Here is a 27,032-nt window from a genome sequence, read left to right as displayed (position 1 = left end):
ACGCACCTAAGACCCTCCAGATCAGGGTGACAAGAGTGAACCAACTGCCCTAGGTCGCATTTACATCCGAGATGGAACCAGATGACCATTCGTTTACATGAGAGATGGAGAACAGAAAGCCTGAAGCAGAGACTGCAGTGAATTCTGGGACCAGAGAAGCAGGGGAGCACTGCATGATGGGGAATCTGTGCTCCAAATGTTAATCAACCCATGTTCACACACACCCAGCTCAGCATTTATCAGACCAGTTCTAATCTGGATTTACTAAGGACTTTCCCCCCCAGACACACACACAGCTCTAAGTTTAATAGGCATCTCGGGCCGTACATTCCCCGGTCCCACTATGGGAGGCCTATTTAAACTTGATTGACTGAAAACTCAGTTGCCAGGTTAGGGAATGCTGAGGCAAGAGACCAAGTCAGAGGGGGTATGGGCAACATTTGAACAATGGTTGAGGGTTCATCACAGCGTCCAGCCTGCTGGAGCCCTAATCCCAGGTGTTGTCATACCTTTCCCGAGACAACTGGTGGGAGTCCTCTCCACAAAAGGTTATGAGCACCCCAATAATTGCTTTAAGTCTGTTAAAAGACTATAGTAAGATCTGGAAAAGTCATGCTAAGCTGAGGCTTGTGCACAACAAGTAAAAATCCCAAATCCTGATGCTGCAAGCTATCTATTGTTCCTGAAGAAACCATGAGATATCCCATCAATATATCTGCCATCCATAGGAATCTCAAGCTGGCTCCCAAGTATTTGGTTACTCCCTAATCTTAAGTGTTTCCTGATTATCAATCAGTTCCTTGAGATGTTCCAAACCAGATAACCCCTTGTCAATAGAAAAGACAACGATTTACACTACTGAGGGTGCTTTGAAGCAGCTGAACTGAGGGTATAAAAATCTGTAAAAAGTGTGCGTGCTTCAAGAAGAAGAAGAAGGAGGAGGAAAGAAAGAGAAGAAGAAAAAAGAAGAAAACTCCTGTGCTGACACCATCCCCTGTCGTTCTTGGGACACTGGAAGAACAGATCATCTCTCTCCTCAAGGATTGTGCTACGGACTGTGCCTGTCAGCTTTGCAGCCCGAGTACCTTGGACTAGGTGAGATCCCAGCGCTCGCTCTCTCTGTCTCTTCTCTCTAGGCATAAACTTCTGAACCTGAACTGTATTAGTTAAGCTTGAGCTAAGTTTCCCCAAATACTTAGTGAAACCAGGGTAGTATTGTCATTGTTGGTGTGTTTTTCTTGTGCATGGCTATTACTACCAGTACTATTATATATTTCATATGCTTAGCAATAAATCACTTTTATAGTCAAATTGGTAGTAATTGGGTATATTTTTCCTTCTCTGCTTCTCTTTCCTCCCGTGCTGTGCAGCAATGCTTCTTTTACCTAAGCTAAAGATCCCTGTGAAGCCCAAAATTATTGTGGGGTCTGCTCATCAAGAGGCCAAAGATTGGGACGTGCTGAGTTTGAAACACAGAAGGGGATCAGCTTGTACAGGCTGATTGACCCAGTTTGACTCAGACGTGCCCTATGAACTGAATGCTGCTGATCAGCCCGGCCAGGTCAGGCGTGTCACGTTAATTTGTGTGTGTTTGTGCGTATGACTGATTTGGTGACTGGAGGGACCCAGTCCCATTGAGATTGAGTCCTGCAAGATAGCTCCACTGGGGGTGAGGGCTTGCAGAAGGGAGAGATACAGCTCCGTATAGTAACACAAGCAGCACACTGACAGAATCACCTAGACCCTAGAAACTATCCCTAATAAATGAGCACACCCCAAAGTAATGGGCAAATTTGGTAACAGGGGGCAGTCGTGGCAGAGGCAGTGGGGTGGGATGTGTCCCAGGGAGCTCCCTGGTGGGGGCATCCTGGTGCTGGGGGGCCACAACTCCAGCTGCATGACACCCGCTGGGTGGAGGGTCCAGGCTGAGGCCGGGTCCACCTTCACCTCAGGGGTGCTCGTGCCCCCTGGCTCGCCCCGACTGCAGATTAGCTCAAATGGTAGCCCTGTAGCAGGCAGAGAGGGAGCCTGCCCACACCTGGTGTGGGTCCTCTAATCTGTTTGCCTAGAGCACTAATAAATCCTAATCCCTGCCGACTGTGCGGGCCGGGCCCCACTCCCGCCACCATGCGCGGGTCGGGAGGGGCGTTCCGCGGCCCGTCTTTTGCGCACGCGGGCTGTGGCCAGCAGCCCGGGCACACGGGGTCGGAGAGAGCCGGCAGCGAGCTAGAGTTAGTCACAAATGCGTAGTGGTTGATTGAAAAGAGTGTTTACTTACACCCAAAGATGGTAGTGGTGTAGGCTGGACAGGTTTCCAGGCTCAGCTCCCGCTTAGATCCTTGCTAGAGGACCACGACAAATTCGATTGCTCCCACGGAGTTGTTTAGGCTCCGCGGGTCCGGTTCGGTTTCTTGGCTCCCCGGAGTTGTTTAGGCTCCGTGGGTTTGAAGGGCTCCCTGGAGTTGCTTCAGCTCTGTGGGTTCGAAGTTACAGGAAAGGGATACGTCTGGGATTGCGATCGGCGACGGGGAGAGGCTAGAAGCGAAAGCTCCGTAGGGTCGGTTATTAAGCCTCTATTGCCTGCTTAGGGGAGGCGCGTTGGGTCCGCAGCGCTTGGAGATCTTCACACAGAGTCTCTCCCTCTCCCTCCCTCCTCCAACTTGGGCAGAAGCTACCCAAGCCTTTTGTACGGCTAGCAAACCAATAGCTAGCCGCCACGTGTGCCTACATTTGGAACTGGCCAATAATGTGGAGCGAATCCAAATACAAATGGCGGGAACTCCTTTGCAACGTGCATCACTAGTATGCAAAAGAAATGCACCCTGCAAAGAAGCTGTAATTTGGCGGGAAATCCCCCGTTGCACCAGAGTTCTCTCCCACAGCAGAGAACTCTATCCTGCAAAGAAAGCTACAATCGGCGGGAAAATAATTTAGCGGTGCTGAAGCACACACAAACAAAAACCACAACTTTGGGTTGTGCTGCTGACAAGCAGGGGAATTGGCTCAGATGGTAGATTGCTCGTTTAGCATGCGGGAGGTAGTGGGATCGATGCCCGTGTTCTCCAGCTTGTGTTTCCATTTGTCCAGACATATCTGTGCTGTGGCTGAGTTGAAAGCTGGATGGAAGGGTAGGTTCCTGTGTGCCTGGGAGACACGAGGCAGCCCAGGCCTCTAACCCATTGCAAAAGATTGCGTCTAGAGAGCCAGATGGTGCTCAGGCTGCTGATCCAGCAGACAGGGCCAAGGAGCCCTGTTTCAGGGCACAGTGACCCCCATGAAGCCTGCTGCAGGCGAGAGAGCAGCCTGGCACGGAGGGTGAGGAGCACCTGCCAGGCCTGGGAGCCATGAGCTGCAAGGAAAAGAGGAGCCCCCCCTGGTTGGGTAAGGGCTGCTGAAGGGGGAGGTCCCCCTAAACTTACCAACTGCTTTGTAGGGTTGGGAAAAGCCCAAGGCCACTGGGGTTTTCCCTTGGGATTGGGTTTATCTGTTTCAGATCAAAGACTTACCTGTGTCTGGAGCACCGGTATTTACGTCATTTCCCCAGAGGGTATTGGTTTTGTTACTGGTTTCGATATCTTACAAATAAATATATATATTGTACAAATGTTTGTATCCATGATCCTTTCCCCTGTGATAAGTGAATGTGAAAAGGGAACCTGCGCTCACCGGGGCGTGGAGGCCAGCAAGCCCTGCGGGCAAGGCAGCGTGCCACCTTGAGTCCCCCTTGCGCCCGCAGCCCCGTCTTGCTTGGCTAGGTCAGCTGGGAGAGCGGAGGATATGGGCTCGCTTTGTGTAGAAATCCTTAGCTCTCTGTTTTCTCTCCAGCGCAAAGGAAAGGGTTTGCTCGGAGCCAGTCTGCAGCTGGCGGCACCGCAAGCCTGTGTGTCTGGGGTGCAGGTCCTCAACACCCTTCAGGAAGCAGCGTTGGCCGGGCCGTCCTTGTGTGGGTTTCTGGTGTCCCTGCCCCAGTCCTTTCTTGGCTTGAGCTTTCATCGGGCAGCCTGGAGCAGACGAGGCTCCCCTATGCCTGGGGCAGCACTGGAGGTGGCAGCGGGGTGGGATGGTGGCAGGGGGCCATGTGGTGGGGCATCCTGGAGCGAAGATGAACTTCTGAGTTTCCTGCCGACAGGACCGGAGCTGGCAGGTGTCTCATTCCAGTTGTTCGGGAGCCCCTCTTCTTTGGCCGTCGTGCACGGGAACAGAGGAGACTGCGGCAGTGGGGCAGGGGTGGGTGTGAGGGGAGCTGGGGCTGGCGGGGAGTGGGGCAGAGGAGTGCTGGGCTGCAGCAAGGGGAGTGGGGGAAGTGGTCTGGGGAGTGTGCAGGCAGAAAGAGATTAACACGTGGGCCCGCGGGGCCTGGGCCCAGGGCTCCCTGCCCATTAAAGGCTTCCTGAAACAACAGGGTTGGCAGGGCCCAGGCGGGCATCCTGACCATGGGCATCCAGGGTGGGCAGTGTGCTCCCCCCCTCCGGCCAGGCCAGGGCCAGGGGTGAGGTGTGGGCGCCGGGCTCTCTGCAGGCGGTGGGAGCCTCCCGTGGCCGTCTGCTCCCAGGAGCCCCATGGGCAACCCCAGTGCTGCCCCCACTCCCTCTCCCACTCCCTGCCATGTGTGGGCTGCTCCCAAGACAATCGCTGCAGGAACTGGACAGGACCAGAGGGGCAGGCAGGCAGCAGGGGTGGAGCTCATGCCCCCACGAAAAGCCGGCCCCAAACCCAGCCCCTGCCCCCACCCATCCCACGGTGCTGCGGGCCCACCCTGGACACACCACAGAGGCTCAGGAGCCCAGCTACAGCCCCTGGCACACAGGGAGAATTTGCCCTTGTCTGTGGGGAGGGGGCCACCGATTTTCCATTTGTCCAGGGCGATAAGAAACCTAGCTACAGCTGTGTGTGCCAGGGAATTATGTCAGGTGGTCGAGTGTTTGCTTTGCATGTGAGATGTAGTGGGATCGATGCCCACATTCTCCAGCACTTTGCGTTGCCTTTTGTCCTGGCATGCCCGCTCGGGGGCTGCAGCTGAAAATGGGGAAGGGGCCAAAGGGCACTTTTCTCTTACCCAGGTCCACCTTCACCTCAGCGGTGCTCGTGCCCCCTGGCTCGCCCCGAACCTGCCGTGGAGGCTGGCCGGGCCCGCCCGCAGCCCCGTGGCAGGTGCAGAGGGAACGTGTCCACATCTGGTGTGAGTCCTCTAACCTTCTGTTTGCTCAGGGCACTAATAAATCTTAATGCTTCCTGCAAGCAGGGGAATTAGCTCAGGTGGTAGAGCGCTCGCTTAGCATGCGAGAGGTAGCGGGATCGATGCCCGCATTCTCCAGCTCGTGTTCCCTTTTGTCCAGACCGACCTGTGCTGTGGCTGAGACGGGGCTGGGTGCAAGGCAGGCTCCTGTGTGCCTGGCAGGGGGATTGGCTGCATGGGGGATGTGGTTCCCCCAGGGGTAAAAAGCAGTAGGAAGCACGGGGTACATGGGAGCTCTGGGTTTGGAGAAAGGGTGAAGCGAGCCCTGAAGGACTCCACACGTGTGCAGCAGGCTTGCCTTTCGGAGCCTGGGTTGAGTCCCAGGCTTGAAATCTTGCTGTTGTGATTCGTGGAGCTCATCCCCCAATCTGGAGGCACCAAGAGGAGTTCAGTCACGCCCCTTTCCTGGGGGCAGGGAGAGGAGTTCCCCCCAACGCTGGACCTGATTGAAGACTGCAACACTCGTGTCGGGAAGACTTCAGGGCGGAGCTGTGGAGCGAATAGAAGGAGCTGCGTGCCCAGCGCGAGGGGAACACCTCCGGGAGAGAGAAGAGGGGAGAGCGGGGTGAGGGGGGCTGAGGGGAGCTGCTCAGCGGGGTGAAGCACAGCCCAGAAGCACCCCTGAAGACCCCCATCAGCGGGGAGCAGCGGACAGCTCCAGCGGCTCGGCTCTCGGGTGCAGCACGGCACACGGCGTCCAGACCCTGGGACCTGCATGAGGCAGCTCAGGTCTGCAACCTCTGGCGTGTGGCAGCACTTACCCCAGACTTGGGGGTGTACTCCAGGACCGTGGTTGGTCGACTGTAGATACCCCATGGGGAGACGCTCCAAGAAGGGTCTTTGGTCCGCTGCAGCGCGTCAGGTGTGTCAGGACTGGAGTGCCCCCTATTGGCACACCACAGCCTCCAATTCTCTTTCCCCCCACAAATCTGGAGTTTTTCCATGTCAAGATGATGTACCTCTGATGGTCGAACATGCATGAAATCCTTAGCTCTCTGGTTTCTCTCCAGCGCAAAGGAAAGTATTTGTTGTCATCCAGTCTGCAGTTGGCGGCACCGCAAGCCTGTGTCTCTGGGGTGCAGGTCCTCAGCACCCTTCACACAGCGGTGGAGGCAGGAGCATTGGCCGGGCTGTCCTTGTGTGGGTTTCTGGTGTCCCTGCCCCAGTCCTTTCTTGACTTGAGCTTTCAACGGGGGGCCTGGAGCAGATGAGGGTCCACTATGCCTGGGGCAGCAGTGGCAGCAGTGACTGGAGGCAGCGGTGTGGTGGGATGGTGGCAGGGGGCTGTGTGGTGGGGCATCCTGGAGTGAAGATGAACTTCTCCTGAGTTTCCTGCCAACAGGACCGGAGCCGACAGGCGTCTCATTCCAGTTGTTCGGGAGCCCCTCTTCTTTGGCCGTTGTGCACGAGGACAGAGGAGACTGCGGCGGTGGGTGTGAGGGGAGCTGGGGCTGGCGGGGAGTGGGGCAGAGGAGTGCTGGGCTGCAGCAGTGGGAGTGGGGGAAGTGGCTCTCTGCAGGCGGCTGCGGCCTCCCGTGGCTGTCTGCTCCCAGGAGCCCCATGGGCAACCCCAGTCCTGCCCCCACTCCCTCTCCCACTCCCTGCCATGTGTGGGCTGCTCCTGAGACAAGCGCCAGTGGGACTGGACAGGACCAGAGGGGCAGGCGGGCAGCAGGGGTGGAGCTCATGCCCCCCACCAAAAGCCGTCCCCAAACCCAGCCCCTGCCCCAACATGGCCCATCCCATGGTGCTGCGGGCCCAGCCTGGACACACAACGGAGGCTCAGGGGTCCAGCCACAGTCCTTGCCCCTTGCACACGGGGGGAATTTGAACTTGCCTGCGGGGAGGGGGCCACCGATTTTCTGTTCATCCAGGGCCCCAGCAAACCTAGCCACAGCTTTGTGTGCCAGGGAGTTATGTCAGGTGGTCGAGTGTTTGCTTTGCATGCGAGGTAGTGGCATCAGCGCCACATTCTCCAGGGCTTTGCGTTGCCTTTTGTCCTGTCATGCCCGCTCGGGGGCTGCGGCTGAAAATGGGAAATGGGCCAAAGGGCACTTTTCTCTTACCCTGGCATGAGGGCTGTGGGTGCCTGGGCTAAAAGCACCCTCTAGGGGCAGGCAGAAGAGAGCCCTTGGCTTGGAAAAGCCAAACAGTACGAGCCAGGCAGGAGTTGAACCTACAGCCTTCTAATTCGTAGTCAGACGCGTTATCCATTGCGCCACTGGCCCGTGCTCACCTGTGCTCCCCCAGCTGCTTGTGAAGGGTGAGCGCACACCTGGCAGCCAGCCTCCCTTCCCCATTCCTGCATTTGCAGGGCTTCGTCTTTCTTCAGGAGGCCCGGAGGAGCGGCGGCTTCCCCCTATGCCTGGGGTAGCGGTGGCAGCGGCGGAGGCAGCAGCGGGGTGGCTGTGTGGAGCTGTGGCTTGTGGGGAGTGGGTTTGGGGAGCATGCAGGCAGGTGCAGATTAACACACGGGTCCAGGGCCCCCTGCCATCAGGGGCCGACAGGCTCTGTGTGCACCGCGTTGCACAGAGTCGTAGCAGAGACTGGAGTCCGGGTGGTGGGAGCGGTTACCCCAGGTGTGCGGGTGTTCAAGAGGAACGTGGTTGGTAGGCCGGTGCCATGCGGCAGGTGCCTCAGCACAGGAGTGCCCCCTACTGGCCCACCGCAGCCTCCAATTGTCTTTTTGCCCAGGGCCCCCACACATCTGGAGCTGTCTTGTGTCTCGAGGATCAATATGGAAGAGGTCAAGGGATCAATGCCCAAATTCTCCAGTGCCGCCTGGTCCCTTTTCCACTGGCGTGCCTGCGCTGCGGCTGTGGCTGAAATGGAGGCTGGGCCAAAGGGCACGTTCTCATGTGTTTTGCTGGAGGAGGGCAGAGCGGGGGTAGAAGGGCATGGGAGTGAGGTGCAGCCGGGTGAGAAAAGCAACGGTAAGCCACGGGTGCAAGAGAGCTCTGGGCTCACAGAAAAGGCAGTACAAGCCTGGTAGGAGTCAAACCCGCAAGCTCATCTTCCTTCTAGACCTGAGCTGGGAGGATGGAGGTCAATAGTTTTGCTTCATATAAATCCCTATGTCACTTTAGGGAAACTTTTTGCTCTCAGCTAGTCTGTAGCTGGCAGCACAGCAATCCCGTGACCCTCTGCCCTGCGACTTTCAGGCTGCAGCCCTCAGCACCTGTCACAAATCGGGGAGGCAGGCATGCTGGCGGGACCCTCCTCGTGCAGGTTTGTGGCCTCCCTGCCCCCTTGCTGCCATCGTGTGATCTCTCAGCGGGGACTCGGAGCAGAGGTGGCTTCCCCCTATGCCTGGGGGCAGTCGTGGCAGAGGCAGTGGGGTGCGATGTGTTTCAGGGAGCTCCATGGTGGGGGCATCCTGGTGCTGGGGGGCCGCAGCTCCAGCTGCATGACACCCGCCAGGTGCAGGGGCCAGGCTGAGGCCAGGTCACCTTCACCTCAATGGTGCTCGTGCCCCCTGGCTCACCCTGAATGGTCCGTGAAAGCTGGCCGGGCCCGCCCGCAGCCCCTTGGCAGGTGTAGAGGGAACCTGCTCACACCTGGTGTGGGTCCTCTAGTCTTCTGTTTGTCCAGGGCACTATTCAATCTTAATCCTAAATTTGCAAGCGGGGGAATTAGCTCAAATGGTAGAGCGCTCGCTTAGCATGTGAGAGGTAGTGGGATCAATCCCCGCATTCTCCAGTTCCAGTTCCCTTTTGTCCTGACCTACCTGTGCTGTGGCTTAGATGGAGGGTGGGTGAAAGGGTAGGTTCCTGTGTGCCTGGCAGGCACGAGGCAGCCCAGGCCTCCAACCGATTGCAAAAGGTTGAGTCCAGAGAGCCAGACGGTGTTGGGGTACTGAGCCTGCCGACAGGGCTGAGCCACAGGCCCCAGAAGCCCTGTATTGCGGAGCCCTGTTCCAGGGCACAGCAACTCCCACAAAGCCCGCTGCAGGTGAGAGAGCAGCCTGGCGCAGAGGGTGAGGAGCACCTGCCAGGCCTGGGAGCCGTGAGCTGCAAGGAAAGGAGTCGTTCCCCCCCGCACCCCTGGTTAGGTAAAGGCTCCTGAAAAGGGAGATCCCACTGGGAGGGACCCCCTAAAGTTACCAGCTTCTTTGTAGGGTTGGGAAAAGCCCACAGGCATTGGGGTTTCCCCTCGGGATTGAGTTTATCGTTTATCTGTTTCAGATCAAATACTTACCTGTGACTTACCTGTGTCTGGAGCACTGGTATGAGGTTTTACATTCATTGCAGAGCCACTGGCAGGAATATTCGAACGCTCATGGTGCACGGGCCAAGTCCCGGAGGACTGGAAAAGGGCCAACGTGGTCCCCATTTTCAAGAAGGGGAGGAAGGAGGACCTGGGCAACTACAGACCGTTCAGTCTCACCTCCATCCTTGGCAAAGTCTTTGAAAAAATTATCAAGGCTCACATTTGTGAGAGCCCGGCAGGGCAAATTATGCTGAGGGGAAACCAGCACGGGTTTGTGGCAGGCAGATCGTGCCTGACCAATCTAGTCTCTTTGTATGACCAGGTTACGAAATGCCTGGACACAGGAGGAGGGGTGGATGTCGTATACCTGGACTTCAGGAAGGCCTTCGGTACGGTATCCCACCCCATACTGGTGAACAAACTAAGAGGCTGTGACATGGATGACTGCACAGTCCGGTGGGTGGCGAATTGGCTGGAGGGTCACACCCAGAGAGTCGTGGTGGATGGGTCGGTCTCGACCTGGAAGGGTGTGGGCAGTGGGGTCCCGCAGGGCTCGGTCCTGGGACCGATACTCTTCAATGTCTTCATCAGCGACTTGGACGAGGGAGTGAAGTGTGCTCTGTCCAAGTTTGCAGATGACACAAAGCTATGGGGAGAAGTGGACACGCCGGAGGGCAGGGAACAGCTGCAGGCAGACCTGGACAGGTTGGACAAGTGGGCAGAAAACAACAGGATGCAGTTCAACAAGGAGAAATGCAAAGTGCTGCACCTAGGGAGGAAAAATGTCCAGCACACCTACAGCCTAGGGAATCACCTGCTGGGTGGCACAGAAGTGGAAAGGGATCTTGGAGTCCTAGTGGACTCCAAGATGAACATGAGCCGGCAGTGTGACGAAGCCATCAGAAAAGCCAATGGCACTTTATCGTGCATCAGCAGATGCATGACGAATAGGTCCAGGGAGGTGATACTTCCCCTCTATCGGGCGCTGGTCAGACCGCAGTTGGAGTACTGCGTGCAATTCTGGGCGCCGCACTTCAAGAGGGATGCGGATAACCTGGAGAGGGTCCAGAGAAGGGCCACTCGTATGGTCAAGGGCCTGCAGACCAAGCCCTACGAGGAGAGACTGGGGCACCTGGACCTCTTCAGCCTCCGGAAGAGAAGGGTGAGAGGCGACCTTGTGGCTGCCTAAGTTCAGCACGGGGGCACAGAAGGGAATTGGTGAGGATTTATTCACCAAGGCGCCCCCGGGGGTTACAAGAAACAATGGCCACAAGCTAGCAGAGAGCAGATTTAGACTGGACATTAGGAAGAACTTCTTCACAGTTCGAGTGGCCAAGGTCTGGAACGGGCTCCCAAGGGAGGTGGTGCTCTCCCCTACCCTGGGGGTCTTCAAGAGGAGGTTAGATGAGTATCTAGCTGGGCTCATCTAGACCCAGCACTCTTTCCTGCCTATGCAGGGGGTCGGACTCAATGATCTATTGAGGTCCCTTCCGACCCTAACATCTATGAATCTATGAATCTATGAATCATTTACCCAGAGGGTACTGGTTATGTTACTCGTTTAGACCATCAACGGGATCATGCAGAACACCCACAAGCTGGACTCGTCCCTGCTGGCCCCCTGGCAGAAGATCGGGGCGGTGAACACTTCCTCATCCCCCGCGTGGCGTTCGTCCAGAGAGGCTCGGCGGTCCCCAAGACCCCCTCAAGAAGGTGGACGCCGAGATCCGGCGGCTGCTCGAGAAGTGGCTGCACCTGCCGCTGAGGGCCAGCAACGACCTCCTGCACATCCCCTCCCGGCAGGGGGGTGCCAACGTACCCCACATGGGAGACCTTGGCAACATCGCGGTGGTCACCCACGCCTTCCGCCTCCTGACCTGCCCGGACACGACGGTAAGTATCATCGCCACCAGCGCCCTGGAGGAGACCGCCCACAAGAGGATCGGCAGGCAACCCACCGGACGTGACTTGGCCACCTTCCTCAGCGGCTCGCTGGAGGGCGAGTTCGGCCGAGACGGCGGGGACTTTGCCTCACTGTGGAGCCGAGCCTGCAACGCCACACGCTGCCTCGGGAAGCACATCGGCTGTGCCTGGACCTGGACCGAGGAGCGACGGGAGCTGGCCGTCTCCCTGCAACCAGCCCCGCATGCCGACTCCGTGACCATGACGCCCCGCACGAGGACCTTCCTGGAGAGGTTCCTGAAGGACGCCGTCCGCAACAAGTACGCCGGCGACCTGAGGGCCAAACCCGACCAGGGCAAGGTCTTCGACGTCACCTCGAAGTGGGACGCCAGCAACCACTTCATGCCCAGCGGGAGCTTCATGCGCGTCGCGGACTGGCGCTTCCTCCACCGCGCCCGCCTCAACTGCCTGCCTCTCAACGGGGCCGTCCGCTTCGGCCACCGGGACAAGAGGTGCCGGCGGTGCGGCTACGCGGCCGAGACCCTCGCCCACGTGCTGCGCAGCTGTGAGCTGCACGCCAGGGCCTGGCAGCTCCGCCACAAAGCCGTCCAGGACCGGCTGGTCAGGGCCATCCCGGCCGCAGCGGGGCAGGTCTCCGTCAACCGCACTGTCCCGGGCTGCGAGAGCCAGATGCGCCCCGACATCGTCATCACCGACGAGGAGGCCAAGAAGATTGTCATCATGGACGTCACCATCCCCTTCGAGAACCAGCGCCAAGCATGTATGCATGCAGAAAGAGATTAACACATCGATCTGCGGGGCCCGGGCCCAGGGCTCCCTGCCCATCAGAGGCTCCCTGAACCACATGAGTAGCAGGGCCCAGGTGGGCATCCTCGCCATGGACATCTAGGGTGGGCAGGGTGCTCCTTCCCCCGTCCGGCCAGGCCAGGGGTGAGGTGTGGGCGCCGGCCTCTCTGTAGGCGGCAGTGGCCTCCCGGGGCCCTCTGCTCCCAGGATCCCCATGGGCAACCCCAGTCCTGCCCCCACTCCCTTGCCCACTCTCTGCCATGTGTGGGCTGCTCCTGAGACGAGCACCAGTGGGACTGGACAGGACCAGAGGGGCAGGCGGGCAGCAGGGGTGGAGGTCATGTGCCCCACCAAAAGCCGGCCCTAAACCCAGCCCCTGCCCCAACCCTGGTCCATCCCATGGTGCTGTGGGCCCACCCTGGACACACCACGGAGGCTCAGGGGCCCAGCTACAGGCCCCTGGTGCACAGGGGGGATTTGCCCTTGTCTGCGCGGAGGGGACCACTGATATTCTGTTTGTCCAGGGCCCCGGCAACTCTAGCCACAGCTTTGTGTGCCAGGGTCTTAGCTCAGATGGTCGAGTGTTTGCTTCACATGCGAGAGGTAGTGGGACTGATGCCCACATTCTCCAGCGCTTTGTGTGCAGCAGACAGCCCCAGGAAGAAGGGAATGGGGCAGGGAGGCCAGAAACGCGCAAAAGGAGGGCCCTGCCAATGCCACTTCCTGAAGGGTGTTGAGGACCTGCACCCTGAGAGCCACAGGCTTGCAGTGCTGCCAACTGCAGACTGGCTCAGAGCAAATCCTTTCCTTGGAGCTGGAAAGAAACCAGAGAGCTAAGGATTTTATACACAAGGCAAGCCCATAGTCCTCCGCTCTCCCAGCTGAGCTAGCAAAGGAAGATGGGGCTGCCGGCCCAAGAGTGACTCAAAGATGGCACGTTGCACTGGCTTTGGGTCTCGCAGGTGTCCATGCACAGGCTCCTTCAGGCACAGCACTTGGGAACGACAAGGCAGACGCATGGGCCAGGGTGGAGGGGTCTGTGGCCGCCAAGCCAGGCTTTGAGCAGAGCCAAAGTTGCCCTCTGCCTAGACAAGATTTCTATTTCCACCCCCATGACAGCCCATTTGGACTGGGCAGCCTTCTGGAGCTGGAGTGGTGGGCGCTGCCTCGTGCTCAGCCTTACGGCATTGCCCAAGCAGAACTGGGGCCCAAGAGCCCGCTGGTGAGCTCTACGCCCACCTGCCCACGCCCCGTGAACTGCTAGTGGGGAACGGGGGTGCTGGGCTCCAGGCGGAGTACCAGGAAGCAGGGTTGCCCTTCACCCCAGCTGGCATCAGCTGGGTGTTCATGAACCAGTGGGGCCTTGGATAATGTGTCTGAATAGAAGTCACAAGTCTGTAGGGTTAATGCCTCCCTGGCTGGTGCAGCCTTTTTTCCGAGCCAAGAGCTCTCTCGCATCTGCTGCTTATTGCTGCTTTTTTTGGCCGGCTGCACCAGAGCCCTCATGCAGTAAATCAGCTCACCTGCAAGGCACAGGGGAGTGCACCTTTTGGTCCTGCCTCTATTGCAGCCAGAGCCACAGCGTGGGCATGCTGGGACCAAAGGCAAGGCAGATACAGGATAAAGCAAGCATCGATCCCACTACCGCTCACATACAAAGCAAGCGCTCTACCATCTGAGTTAATGCCCAAGACATGTGAGGCAGAGCATGCTGCCCACCCCAGATGCCCATGGCCAGGATGCCCGCCTGGGCCATGCTGCCCCTGGTGCTCCAATGAGCCCATGTTTGGCAGGGGCCCCTGCTCCCAGGCCTTGTGGGCCTGTGTGTTAATCTGCTCCTGCCCGCATGCTCCCCAGACCCACTGCCCCCTCACCCATTGCTGCAGGCCAGCATGCTCCCCACACCCGCGTCCTCACCAAAAAGGTACCTCGCGCAAAAGGTAATATGACTGGCCGGAGAAAGCAGGTATCAATCCTGCTTTCTCTTGCATGTTAAATAAGTGCTCCACCATCTGAGCTAATGCCCCTGCGTTTACCTATTGGGTAAGATTTCTTGGGGCCCTGGGAAAACAGAAGCCTGCCCCAGTCTCCTTGGTGCGCCTGGGGCAGGCTTCACCAGCAGCTGGCAACCCCCAAAGGATACCAGGGCCAGTGGCATAATGCAGAACGCGTCTGATTATGAATCAAAAGATTGTAGGCTCAACTTCTTCCTGGCTCGTATCACCCTGCTTAGTTTTTTGCTTGGGCCCACAACAGCCCTCATGCAGCAAACAGGTGCCCTGCCAGGCCCAGGGCAATGTGCCCTTTAGCCCAGCCTCCGCTGCAGCTGTGGCACAGGCATGCCTGGACAAAAGGCAACACAAGCAATTGGAGAATGTGGGCATCGATCCCACTACCTCTCGCATGCTAAGCGAGCGCTCTACCATCTGAGCTAATTCCCCTGCATACAGCGGTGGATTAAAATTTATTAGGGCTCTGGGCAAACCAAAAATTGGAAGACCCCCACCAAGTGAGGGCAAGTTCCCTCTGTGCCTGCCAGGGAGCTGTGGCTGAGTCTGCCTGGCCTCCTCGGCAGGTCTGGGGTGAGCCAGGGGGCACGAGCACCGCTGAGCTGAAGGTGGACCCGGCCTCAGCCTGGCCCATTCTCCCACCCGGTGTCATGCAGCTGGAGCTGTGGTCAGCACCAGGATGCCCCCAGGAGGGAGCTCCCCGAAACACATGCCACCTCACTGCCTCTGCTACGACTGCCCCAGGCATAGGGGGAAGCCACCTCTGCTCCGGGCCCCCGCTGAAAAGTCAAGCAAAGGGGGCAGGGAGGACACAAACCTGCATGAGGAGGGTCCCACCAGCATGCCTGCCTCCCCCGCTTTGTGACAGGTGCTGAGGGCTGCAGCCCAAAAGCCACAGGGCAGAGAGGTTCCTTCACACAGGTAACATAGGGATTTTCATACAAAGCCAACCTACAGGTCTCTGTTCTCCCAGCTGAGCTATTGAAGGAAGATGCGATTGCAGGTTTGACTCCTACCTGGCTTGTACTGCCTTTTTTGGGAGCCAAGAGCTCTCTTGAACCTGCCTCTTCCTGTTGCTTTTTTCACCCAGCTGCACCTCACCCCTCGCCCCCTTCTACCCCCTGCTCTGCCCTTGTCCAGCAAAACACATGAGAACGTGCCGTTTGGCCCAGCCTCCACTTCAGCCACAGGTGCAGGGCTGTCATGCTGGGACAAAAGGGATCCTGAGGCCCTGGGGAATATGGGCATTGACCCCTCTACCTCTCACATGCTAAAAGATTGTGTAGCAGTCTTGCCTTTTGGAGCTTGTGTTGAGTCCCAGGCTTGAAATCTTGCTGTTGTGATTGGTGGAGCTCATCCTCCAATCAGGAGGCAGCAAGAGAAGTTCAGTCATGCCCCTTTCCTGGGGGGTGGGGAGAGGAGTTCCCCCCCAACGCTGGACCTGATTGAAGACTGCAACACTCATGTGGGGAAGACTTCAAGGGTGGAGCCGGAGCGAATAAAAGGAGCTGCGTGGGAGAGGAACACCTCTGGGACAGAGAAGACCAGGGCTTAGAAGAGCTGAGGAGAGCTGCTCAGCAGGGCAAAGCAGCAGCCCAGAAGCGCCCCTGAAGACTTCCATCAGCAGGGACTGGTGGATGGCTGCAGCGGCTTAGCTCTCAGTGCACAGCACGGCACATGGTGTCCAGACCCTGGGAGCTGCGTGAGGTGGCTCAGGTTTGTAACCTCTGGCATGTGGCCAGAGACACGGTGCACAGGACGGTGCATGGAGTAGGACCTTTGGAGCGCTTGGGCGGCTCAGGTCCTCAACCCCTGCAACAAGGTTGGGAGCTTGGTGCAGGAGGCGCTGCACGGAGGGTCCGGGAGCAGACTGAGCCTGAAGCTGCACGAGGCAGCCCAGGCCTCCAACCCACAGCAAAAGGTTGAGTCCAGAGAGCTAGATGGTGCTGCAGATGAAGCCCTGCAAATGCAGGAATGGGGAAGGGAGGCTGGCCGCCAGGTGTGCGCTCGCCTTTCACAAGCAGCTGGGGGAGCACAGGTGAGCACGGGCCAGTGGTGCAATGTATAACACGTCTGATTACAAATCAGAAGATTGTAGGTTCGACTTCTGCTTGGCTCGTACTGACTGCTTTTTTCAGAGCCCAGGGCTCTCTTCTGCCTGCCCCTTCAGGTTACTTTTGGCCCAGGCACCCACAGCCCTCATGCCAGGGTAAGAGAAAAGTGCCCTTTGGCCCATCCCCATTTTCAGCTGCAGCCCCTGAGTGGGCATGCCAGGACAAAAGGCAACACAAAGCGCTGGAGAATGTGGGCATCAGTCCCACTACCTCTCGCATGTGAAGCAAACACTCGACCATCTGAGCTAAGACCCTGGCACACAAAGCTGTGGCTAAAGTTGCCGGGGCCCTGGACAAACAGAATATCAGTGGTCCCCTCCGCGCAGACAAGGGCAAATCCCCCCTGTGCACCAGGGGCCTGTAGCTGGGCCCCTGAGCCTCCGTGGTGTGTCCAGGGTGGGCCCACAGCACCATGGGATGGACCAGGGTTGGGGCAGGGGCTGGGTTTAGGGCCGGCTTTTGGTGGGGCACATGACCTCCACCCCTGCTGCCCGCCTGCCCCTCTGGTCCTGTCCAGTCCCACTGGTGCTCGTCTCAGGAGCAGCCCACACATGGCAGAGAGTGGGCAAGGGAGTGGGGGCAGGACTGGGGTTGCCCATGGGGATCCTGGGAGCAGAGGGCCCCGGGAGGCCACTGCCGCCTACAGAGAGGCCGGCGCCCACACCTCACCCCTGGCCTGGCCGGACGGGGGAAGGAGCACCCTGCCCACCCTAGATGTCCATGGCGAGGATGCCCACCTGGGCCCTGCTACTCATGTGGTTCAGGGAGCCTCTGATGGGCAGGGAGCCCTGGGCCCGGGCCCCGCAGATCGATGTGTTAATCTCTTTCTGCATGCATACATGCTTGGCGCTGGTTCTCGAAGGGGATGGTGACGTCCATGATGACAATCTTCTTGGCCTCCTCGTCGGTGATGACGATGTCGGGGCGCATCTGGCTCTCGCAGCCCGGGACAGTGCGGTTGACGGAGACCTGCCCCGCTGCGGCCGGGATGGCCCTGACCAGCCGGTCCTGGACGGCTTTGTGGCGGAGCTGCCAGGCCCTGGCGTGCAGCTCACAGCTGCGCAGCACGTGGGCGAGGGTCTCGGCCGCGTAGCCGCACCGCCGGCACCTCTTGTCCCGGTGGCCGAAGCGGACGGCCCCGTTGAGAGGCAGGCAGTTGAGGCGGGCGCGGTGGAGGAAGCGCCAGTCCGCGACGCGCATGAAGCTCCCGCTAGGCATGAAGTGGTTGCTGGCGTCCCACTTCGAGGTGACGTCGAAGACCTTGCCCTGGTCGGGTTTGGCCCTCAGGTCGCCGGCGTACTTGTTGCGGACGGCGTCCTTCAGGAACCTCTCCAGGAAGGTCCTCGTGCGGGGCGTCATGGTCACGGAGTCGGCATGCGGGGCTGGCTGCAGGGAGACGGCCAGCTCCCGTCGCTCCTCGGTCCAGGTCCAGGCACAGCCGATGTGCTTCCCGAGGCAGCGTGTGGCGTTGCAGGCTCGGCTCCACAGTGAGGCAAAGTCCCCGCCGTCTCGGCCGAACTCGCCCTCCAGCGAGCCGCTGAGGAAGGTGGCCAAGTCACGTCCGGTGGGTTGCCTGCCGATCCTCTTGTGGGCGGTCTCCTCCAGGGCGCTGGTGGCGATGATACTTACCGTCGTGTCCGGGCAGGTCAGGAGGCGGAAGGCGTGGGTGACCACCGCGATGTTGCCAAGGTCTCCCATGTGGGGTACGTTGGCACCCCCCTGCCGGGAGGGGATGTGCAGGAGGTCGTTGCTGGCCCTCAGCGGCAGGTGCAGCCACTTCTCGAGCAGCCGCCGGATCTCGGCGTCCACCTTCTTGAGGGGGTCTTGGGGACCGCCGAGCCTCTCTGGACGAACGCCACGCGGGGGATGAGGAAGTGTTCACCGCCCCGATCTTCTGCCAGGGGGCCAGCAGGGACGAGTCCAGCTTGTGGGTGTTCTGCATGATCCCGTTGATGGTCTAAACGAGTAACATAACCAGTACCCTCTGGGTAAATGATTCATAGATTCATAGATTCATAGATGTTAGGGTCGGAAGGGACCTCAATAGATCATCGAGTCCGACCCCCTGCATAGGCAGGAAAGAGTGCTGGGTCTAGATGACCCCAGCTAGATACTCATCTAACCTCCTCTTGAAGACCCCCAGGGTAGGGGAGAGCACCACCTCCCTTGGAAGCCTGTTCCAGACCTTGGCCACTCGAACTGTGAAGAAGTTCTTCCTAATGTCCAGTCTAAATCTGCTCTCTGCTAGCTTGTGGCCATTATTTCTTGTAACCCCCGGGGGCGCCTTGGTGAATAAAACCTCACCAATTCCCTTCTGTGCCCCCGTGATGAACTTATAGGCAGCCACAAGGTCGCCTCTCAACCTTCTCTTGCGGAGGCTGAAGAGGTCCAGGTGCCCCAGTCTCTCCTCGTAGGGCTTGGCCTGCAGGCCCTTAACCATACGAGTGGCCCTTCTCTGGACCCTCTCCAGGTTATCCGCATCCCTCTTGAAGTGCGGCGCCCAGAATTGCACGCAGTACTCCACCTGCGGTCTGACCAGCGCCCGATAGAGGGGAAGTATCACCTCCTTGGACCTGTTCGTCGTGCATCTGCTGATGCACGATAAAGTGCCATTGGCTTTTCTGATGGCTTCGTCACACTGCCGGCTCATGTTCATCTTGGAGTCCACTAGGACTCCCAGATCCCTTTCCACCTCTGTGCCACCCAGCAGGTCATTCCCTAGGCTGTAGGTGTGCTGGACATTTTTCCTCCCTAGGTGCAGCACTTTGCATTTCTCCTTGTTGAACTGCATCCTGTTGTTTTCTGCCCACTTGTCCAACCTATCCAGGTCTGCCTGCAGCTGTTCCCTGCCCTCCGGCGTGTCCACTTCTCCCCATAGCTTTGTGTCATCTGCAAACTTGGACAGAGTACACTTCACTCCCTCATCCAAGTCACTGATGAAGACATTAAAGAGTATCGGTCCAAGGACCGAGCCCTGCGGGACCCCACTGCCCACACCCTTCCAGGTCAAGACCGACCCATCCACCACGACTCTCTGGGTGCGACCCTCCAGCTAATTCACCACCCACCGGACTGTGTAGTCATCCAAGTCACAGCCTCTTAACTTGTTCACCAGTATGGGGTGGGATACCGTATCGAAGGCCTTCCTGAAGTCTAAGTATACGACATCCACCCCTCCTCCTGTGTCCAGGCGTTTCGTAACCTCATCATAAAAAGAGACTAGGTTGGTCAGGCACGGTCTGCCTGCCACGAACCCGTGCTGGTTTCCCCTCAGCATAAAAGGGCACCTTCCTCTGACTCTGGCAGGAGGACTGTTTTGCTGCATGAGGGCTGTGGGGTGCCATGGACAAAAGCAACAGCAACTGCAAAAGAGCTCTTGGCTCAGACAAACTTAACAGGAGGCAGGCAGGAGTTGAACCTATAATCACCTGATCCATAGTCCAATGTGTTAGCTATTACACCAAAGGCCCATGAATGCCTGGATGCTCTCAGCTACTGCTGAGGAGTGATCCCAGTTCCTAGTGCTGCGCCCAGGGCTCAACATCCCCTTTTCCTCCTCGCGGGCTCTCAGGGGTGTGGGCAGGTTGGCATAGAGATCACCAGCGAGCTCTTTGGCTCCAGTTCTGCTTGGGCAATGCAGCAGGGCTGGGCATGAGGCAGGGCATGCTGCTCCAGCTCTAGGAGGCTGCCCAGTCCAAGGGGGCTGGTGTGGGGGTGGAAATGGAAACCCCTCTCTCTGCCCCTCACTTGGGTCAGCTCAGGTGACCCCTGTCCCTCTCCTCCTTTCCTCTTGGTTCAGGGTGGTCCATCAGGTGACCTGGCCAAATAAAATTCCAACGGTGGGGCGGGCAGGGAGCTCTTGTCTTCAATCGGGCATTTTGAAAACCTGCTAGCAAATGCCCCAGGCTTCCGCCTGGTGATTTTCTGTAAATTAAAACCTGGAAACATGCCAGGAGTTAAGAAGTACGTGTAGGCCAGTCACGTCTTAAATCATAGAATCACTGAAGTCGGGTCGGAAGGGACCTTGTAGATCTTCAAGTCCGACCCCCTGCCTGGGCAGGAGGGAAACTGGGCTCAAATGACCCCAGCCATGGAGGGATCAAGCCTCTTCTTAAAGACCCCCAGGGTAGGAGCCAGCACCACTTCCCTTGGAAGTTGGTTCCAGATCCTAGCCGCCCTGACTGTGAAGTAGTTCCTACGGATGTCTAATCTAAACCTACCCTCCAACAACTTGTGACCATTATTCCTTGTTATCCCGGGGGGTGCTAGGGGAAACAAGGTCTCTCCCAAACCCTTCTGGTCCCCCCTAGTGAGTCCCCCCTATTGAGTTTATAGACGGATCGCTGTGTTAAAAGGATCGCTGTGTCCAAGGATCTCTGAAAAGACTCACCTTGCTTATTCTGACTTCCTGATTCTGCCCCCCCCGGATCTATTAAGGTTTGGGTTACTGCTTCCCTTGGTTTCTTACTGTGGAGAGAGAAAGGAGGCCTGCCACTCCCAGCCTGGCCAGCGAAGTATGTCTTTTTATTTTCCCTGACTTCTACCTGAGGCTATCTTGGGATGCTTTGGGTGGAAAGAAGCACCCAGATGTGAACAAAGCACCCGGAAGGATCCCAGGGTCTCTGTACCCCGGCCGGCACAGAGCCGTACCAGAGACCAGTGCCCGGGTGGTGACAGCGTTTCCCCAGGCTTGCGGGTGTTCTCCAGTGAGACCAAGTCAGACAAGAAACAAGACACAACTTTTGAAGTCTAAACAGCTTGCAAAAGACTTGCACACCAAGCCCAACATGTCCAAAGCAGGGGGACAAGGGCACAGTCACTACCCTGGGGCTGCACACACAGGAAGCAGTGTGTTACTATAGGCTCAAGGAGGCCTGTTTGGCCAGGATAAGGGAATGGCATCGAGGAAAAGCTCAAGAAATATTTAAAAGCCAGAATGATTGATGCCTGCATTCTCTACCTGGTTGTGTTGACTTTTATGCAAGCATGCCCATGTTGCGGGTGCAGCTGAAACGGAGGCTGGTGCAAATTGCATATTCTCCTGTCCTCATGCTGCCTGCATAAGCAGGCTGCAGGTAGGAGCTCTGTCTTCTTCGGTGCACCTTGCAGGACTGTTGCATGAGGCCAGAAAAGGGAGAAGCAGCAGGTGTAACAGAGCTCTTTGCTGAGAAAAAAATTAGCACGAGCCAGGCAGGAGTCGAACCTACAGTCTTCTGATCCGTAGTCAGACGCGTTATCCATTGCGCCACTGGCCCATGCATGCACAGTACAGTGAAGGATCAGCCTGCACCCTGGTCCACTGTCTGGAGCCCAGCACCCCATTTCATTCCTAGCAGGCTCACGGGGGTGCAAGCAAGTGGGCGTAGAGCTCACCCATGGGCTTCTGGCCTCTCTGCCCCATTCCTGCATTTTCAGGGCTTGATCTTTCGGCAGGGGGCCCGGAGCAGAGGCAGCTTACCCCTATGCCTGGTGGTGGTGGTGGAGGCAGCGGGGTGGGATGTGTGGCAGGGAGCTCCGTGGTGGGTGGGGGCATCCTGAAGTGAAGCCAAAGATCTTCTGAGTTTGCTGCCAACTGGACTGGACCTGGCACATGTCTTGTTCCAGTTGTTTGGGAGTCCTTCTTCTTTGGTCGCTGTGCTCAGGGGCAGAGGAAACTGCGGCGGCAGGGGCAGAGGGTGGGTTTGAGAGGAGCTGTGGCTGGCAGGGAGTGGGGAATAGGTGTGCTGGCCTGCTATAATGGATAGGGGGCAGTGGGCCTGGATTGCGTGCAGGCAGGAGCAGATTAACACATGGGCCCATGGAGTCCAGGCCAGCAGGCCCCTGCCAATTAGGGGTATTAGCTCAGATGTTGGAGCACCCATTTAGCACATGAGAGGTGATCCCACTTCCAGGTGCTCTGCCTACAGCTCAGCTCTCCCTTTCCCTCCTGGCAGGTTCATGGGGGCACAGGCAGGTGTTTGTAGAGCTTGCCGTTGGCACCAGCACTGCAGGGACAGGATGGTACAATCTCACCCATCCTATGGTGCTGGAGGACCGTAGCTCATTCGATGTGAGCAACCCACTGGGCAGAGAGGCCAGGCTGGGGTTCGGGCCACCTTTACCTCAGTGGTGCTCATGCCCCCTTGCTGACCGCAGAAGCAGCGAGAAGGCTAAGTGTGCCCAGCCACAACCCCCTGGCAGGTGCAGAGGGAAGCTGCTCTTGCTCGTGGCGGGGGCCTCCAATTTTATGTTTGTCCAGGGCCCCAGTAAATCTTAACCTACCTCTGGGTGCAGGCAAATTAACTCCGACAGTAGAACGATTGCTTCGCATGTGAAAGGTAGCGGCTTCAATGCATTGTCCGGCACATTGTGTTGCCTCTTGCCCTGGCATGCCTGCACTGCGGCTGCAGCTGTGGCAGAAATGAGGGCAGGGCCAAAGGGCATGTACCTCTAGGCCTCATAAGCAGGCTGTTTTGCTGCATGTGGGGTGCAGTGCACCCTTTTGAAAAAAGTCATGGCATGCAGCAGGCACAAGAAAGCTCTTGGCTTGGAAAACAGGTGCTACAAGCCAGGGAGGAAATGAACCTACAATCTTTGGATCCATAGTCAGACACTTTACCCAGTGTGGCACTAGCCCATGCCTCAGCAGATTGCTGCCAGCTGCTGGTCAAGGGTGAGCCCGTTTCCTGGTGCTCCACCTGGAGCCCAGCGCCCCCTTTCCCTCCTGGTGGGCTCATGGGGGCCTAAGCAGGTGGGCGTAGAGATCGCCAGTGGGCTCATTGGCCCCACTTCTGCTTGGGCAATGCAGCAAGACTGGGCACACGGTGGGGCCCACCGCTTCAGCTCCGGGGGGCTGCCCAGTGCAAGCAGGCTGGCGTTGTCGTTGGAAATAGAAATCTTGCCTAGGCAGAGGGCACCTTTGGCTCTGCCCAAAGCCCAGGTCGGGAGCCACAGACCCTCCGCTCCAGGTCTGTCTGTATACCTTGTTGTTCCCAAGAGCTGTGCCTGAAGGAGCCTGTGCGTGGAGGACTGCGAGACCTGAGGCCAGTGCAGTGTGCCACCTTGAGTCACCCTTGGGCTGACAGCCCCATCTTCCTTTCATAGCTGAGCTGGGAGAGCGGAGGGCTATGGATATTCTGTGTGTGAAAATCCTTGCATCACTTTGTGGGTGTGATGGGAGCTGAGGCTGGGTGGTGTGGGGAATGGACGCACTGGCCTGCGGCAATGGGAGGGGTGCCTTGGGTCTTGGAAACATGCAGGCAGGTGCAGATTAACACATGGACTCACAGGGCCTGGGCTCAGGGGCCCCCACCAATCAGGAGTCTACAGGGTCTGTGTACACCGGGTGGCACAGAGCCCTAACAGAGACCGGAGCCTGGGTGGTGGCAGCGGTTAGCCCAGGCTTCTCTGGGGGGGATTTAGCTCCAATGGTTCAGCACTGACTTAGCAAGTAAGAGGTAGAGGGGTCAATGCCCATATTCCCCACGGCCTCAGGATCCCTTTTGTCCCAGCATGACAGCCCTGCACCTGCGGCTGAAGTGGAGGCTGGGCCAAAGGGCACATTCTCATGTGTTTTGCTGCACAAGGCCAGAGCAGGGTGTAGAAGGGGGCGAGGGGTGAGGTGCAGCTGGGTGAAAAAAGCAACAGCAAGCAGCAGGTTCAAGAGAGCTCTTGGCTCCCAAAAAAGGCAGTACAAGCCAGGTAGGAGTTGAACCTGCAATCGCATCTTTCTCCGATAGCTCAGCTGGGAGAACAGAGACCTGTAGGTTGGCTTTGTATGAAAATCCCTATGTTACTTGTTTGAAGGAAACCCTCTGCCCTATGGCTTTCAGGCTGCAGGTCCTCAGCACCCTTCACAATGTGGGGGAGTCAGGCGTGCTGGTAGGACCCTCCTCATGCAGGTTTCTGGCCTCCCTGCCCCCTTGCTGCCTTTGCTTGACCTTTCAGTGGGGGCCCGGAGCAAAGGTGGCTTCCCCTATGCCTGGGGGCAGTCGTGGCAGAGGCTCAAAGGAAGGTATTTGCAGTCAGCCAGTTTGCAGTTGGCCACACCACAAGCCTGTGTCTCTCGGGGTGCAGGTCCTCAACACCCTTCACCAAGCAGCATTGGCAGAGCCCTCCTTTTGTGAGTTTCTTGCCTCCCTGCCCCTTTCCTTTATTGCTGGGGCTGTCTGCTCCCAGTTCCCAATGCAGCAAGGCTGGGAACAAGGTGGCGCCCGCCAGTCCAGCTCCATGAGGCTGCCCAGTCCAAAGGGGCCATCATGGGCTGGAACAAGAAAGCTTACCTAGACAGAGGACAGCTTTGGCCCTGTGCCAAAATTTGTCTTTGCCCCAGTAAATGTTAACCCACTTTTGCATGCAGGAGATTTAGGTCAGATGGTAGAGAGCTCGGTTTGCATGCGAGAGGTAGCAAGAGCAATGCCCACATTCTCCAGTATCTTGTGCTGCCTTTTGTCCTGGCATACCTGCTCTGGGGCTGCAGCTGAAATGGGGGCTGGGCCAAAGGGCACCTTCCTCTGACCCTAGCAGGTGGTCTGTTTTGCTGCCTTTGCTTGATCTTTCACTGGGGGCCTTGGAGCGGAGGTGACTTCCCCCTATGCCTGGGGGCAGTCGTGGCAAAGGCAGTGGGGTGGGATGTGTCCCAGGGAGCTCCGTGCTGGGGGCATCCTGGTGCTGGGGGGCCGCAGCTCCAGCCGCATGACACCTGCTGGGTGAAGGGGCCAGGCTGAGGCCAGGTCCACCTTCATCTCAGCGGTGCTCGTGCCCCCTGACTCAACCCGGATGCACCAAGGAGGCCGGGCGGACCCAGCCGCAGCTCCCTGGCAGGCGCAGAGGGAACCTGCCCTCACCTGGGAGGCCTCCAATTTTCTGTTTGCCCAGAGCCGCAATAAATATTAATCCTCTCCAGCACACAGGGCATTTGGCTCAGATGGTAGAGTGCTTGCTTAGCATACGAGAGGTAGCAGGGTCCATACCTGCATTATTACCCGTTCCCCAGGCTTGCCTGTGCTCCAGCTGAAATGGAGGCTGGTTCAAAAGGCACGTTCTTCTGTGCTTTGCAGGGGGACATTTTTGCTGCATGAGGGTTGTGGTGCGCCCAGGCGAAAAAGCAACAGTAAGTAGCAGGTGCAAGATAGCTCTTGGCTTGGGAAAGGGGTGACACAAGCCAGGAAGGAGTCAAACCCACAATCTTTTGATTCATCAACAGGTGCGTTATCCATTGCAGCAGCGGCCCAGGCATCCTTTGAGGGCTGCTAACTGCTGCCAACAGATGCGCCAAGGAGGTCAAGCAGGCCCAGCCGCAGCCCCTGGCAGGTACAGGGGGAACCTGCCCTCACCTGGTGGTGAAGGCCTGCAAGACCTGAGGCCAGTGCAGCATGCCACCTTGAGTCTCCCATGGGCTGACAGCCCCATCTTCTTTTGATAGCCTCAGCTGGGAGAGCGGAGGACTACGGGGTCCCCTCATGTAGAAAATCCTAGGGAAGGCTCTCTTAGTTTTGCATTCAAGAAGTTGGGGTGCAGTTTCCCCCAAACCTATGATCTCCGAATTTTTTCCAAATTGATTCGGAAGCTCTATGGATTCATAGATTCGACCTCTGAATCATCTCTGAATCTGAATCATGATCCGAAGCTTTGCACAGCCATACTGGCTACGGAGTCAGACCCAAAGAGTACTAGTTGAAGGGAGCAAAGCAAAGTTTGCGGACGATACCAAATTCTGGGGGAGGGCGTTCACACTGCAGGACAGGCTGGGAATACAGACCGACTTGGACACACTCTCAAGGTGTGTCAACCAAAACCGGATGGCTTTCAATGCAGAGAAGTGCAAGGTGCTGCACCTCAGTAGGAAGAGCCCTCAGCATACTTACAGGTTCAGCAGTGCTACACTCGCTAGCACTACAACCAAAAGGAACTCGGAGGTCTTGATTGACCACAAGATGAATATGAGCCACCAATGTGATGCTGTGGCGGGCAAAGCAAACCAAACTCTGGCGTACACTCACCAATGTATTGCAAGCAAAACCAGGGAAGTCGTCCTCCCCCTTTACTCGGCCCTGGTGAGACCACAGCTGGAATACTTCATCCAGTATTGGGACCCCCACTTCAGGAAGGATGTGGAGAAGCTTTAAAGAGTCCAGAGGAGAGCTACTCCTATGACCCAAGGCCTGGAGGGCAGGCCATACAAGGAGAGGCTGAGGGACTTGGGACTTTTCAGTCTGGAGAAGAGAAGGCTCAGGGGGGGACTTGGTGGTAGCCTGTAACTTCATAAGAGGGGCACATCAGGACCTGGGAGAACAGCTGTTCACCAGAGCTCCCCAAGGGATAACAAGGTCTAACGGCCACAAACTCCAGGAAGGCCGATTTAGATTAGACATAAGAAAAAAGTTCTTTATAATGTGTGTCCAGGGTCTGGAACAAACTCCCCCCGAAGCTGGTGCAAGCACCTACTCTGGCCTCCTTCAAAAAACAGCTGGATTTATTTCTTGCTGGAGTCACTTGATTCTAGCTGACTTCCTACCTATGGTGGGGGGCTGGACCCAATGATCTCATGAGGTCCCTTCCAGCCCCTAATGTCTATGAAACCTATAAAATTGGAAGCCCCCCACCAAGCAAGAGCAGTTGCCCTTTGTACCTGCCAGGGGGCTGTGCCTGGGCCCGCCTAGACTTTTTCGTACGTCTGCAGTCAGGCAGGAAGCATGAGTGCCGCTGAGGTAAAGGCAGCCCCAGGCCCCGCCTGGCCCCTCTGCCCAGCGGGTTGTCACACAGCCTGAGCTACGG

At 57.7% G+C, this 27,032-nt stretch overlaps 5 non-coding genes across 5 annotated transcripts; 2 read left to right on the top strand and 3 right to left on the bottom strand.

The window, feature by feature from the left end:
* The first annotated feature begins 5,241 nt into the window (after window positions 1-5,241).
* Window positions 5,242-5,314, top strand: TRNAA-AGC (transfer RNA alanine (anticodon AGC)). The gene has a single exon. It is a non-coding gene; the product is annotated as a tRNA-Ala (tRNA).
* Window positions 5,315-7,391: 2,077 nt separating this feature from the next.
* On the bottom strand, window positions 7,392-7,464 carry TRNAR-ACG (transfer RNA arginine (anticodon ACG)). Its single transcript has one exon. It is a non-coding gene; the product is annotated as a tRNA-Arg (tRNA).
* Window positions 7,465-8,862: 1,398 nt separating this feature from the next.
* On the top strand, window positions 8,863-8,935 carry TRNAA-AGC (transfer RNA alanine (anticodon AGC)). The gene has a single exon. It is a non-coding gene; the product is annotated as a tRNA-Ala (tRNA).
* Window positions 8,936-14,522: 5,587 nt separating this feature from the next.
* TRNAA-AGC (transfer RNA alanine (anticodon AGC)) lies at window positions 14,523-14,595 on the bottom strand. Its single transcript has one exon. It is a non-coding gene; the product is annotated as a tRNA-Ala (tRNA).
* A 6,864-nt stretch (window positions 14,596-21,459) lies between these two features.
* On the bottom strand, window positions 21,460-21,532 carry TRNAR-ACG (transfer RNA arginine (anticodon ACG)). Its single transcript has one exon. It is a non-coding gene; the product is annotated as a tRNA-Arg (tRNA).
* Window positions 21,533-27,032: the final 5,500 nt, after the last annotated feature.

The sequence above is a fragment of the Alligator mississippiensis genome, chromosome 3, assembly GCF_030867095.1.
Source record: "Alligator mississippiensis isolate rAllMis1 chromosome 3, rAllMis1, whole genome shotgun sequence".
In the NCBI taxonomy this organism is placed as follows: domain Eukaryota; kingdom Metazoa; phylum Chordata; order Crocodylia; family Alligatoridae; genus Alligator; species Alligator mississippiensis.
Note: the sequence above shows the minus strand (reverse complement) of the source record. Positions and strands in the feature narration are given on the sequence as shown.